The sequence below is a fragment of the Trachemys scripta genome, chromosome 13 (assembly GCF_013100865.1).
Source record: "Trachemys scripta elegans isolate TJP31775 chromosome 13, CAS_Tse_1.0, whole genome shotgun sequence".
Taxonomy (NCBI): Eukaryota; Metazoa; Chordata; order Testudines; family Emydidae; genus Trachemys; species Trachemys scripta.
In genome coordinates, this window is record NC_048310.1 from 43,676,924 (window position 1) to 43,677,907 (window position 984).

Here is a 984-nt window from a genome sequence, read left to right on the forward strand (position 1 = left end):
GAAAGGTTGCCGACCCCTGGTCTACACTATAAGAGCTACTGCTGCTGTGCTGCAGTTTCCCCACTGTAGCGTAGACACTTGCTAGTGTTACAAAAGGGGTCTTCCACCCCTTCGAGAGGTGGTAGCGAGGTTTATGGAAGAATTCTTCCCTTGGCCTAGTAGTGTCTATACTGGGGGCTTAACTACGTCTCTTGTGGGGTGAATGTTTCACATTCCTGAGCAATGTTGCTACATCAACCTACGTTTTAGATATAGACCACACCGTAGTGCTTAACATGCCAGGAGCCACCAATATCTTGTCTGCCTTAGGACTCCCACCAGTTCTTCCAGCAGTGAGTGGTAAGGACTGTGAGAAATTTTAGCAAAATACCCCAGTGCAGCTAAGGCCTGTGCATCTGGGAGAGGGAGGATCAATGTGGGAGGTGGTGGAGCATGAGAGAAGGAGTATGCATCTGTGGGAGTCACTGAGGGCTCAGTGCAAAGCCCACCGAAGTGAATGGGGGTCTTCGCATTGATGGTGATGGGCACTGGACTAGGCCCTAAGAGGGATACAGAGCATGGTATATTGAACACACGGGATTTTGTCTGTAAGAAAAGATGCGGAGCTTGAATTTTGCTCTTATGAAACTACCTTTGTATCAGACGGGTAGCCGTGTTAGTCTGAATCTGTAAAAAGCAACAGAGGGTCCTGTGGCACCTTAAAGACTAACAGAAATATTGGGAGCATAAGCTTTCGTGGGTAAGAACCTCACTTCTTCAGATGCAAGTAATGGAAATCTCCAGAGGCAGATATAAATCAGTATGGAGATAACGAGGTTAGTTCAATCAGGGAGGGTGAGGTGCTCTGCTAGCAGTTGAGGTGTGAACACCAAGGGAGGAGAAACTGCCTCTGTAGTTGGCTAGCCATTCACAGTCTTTGTTTAATCCTGATCTGATAGTGTCAAATTTGCAAATGAACTGGAGCTCAGCAGTTTCTCTTTGGAG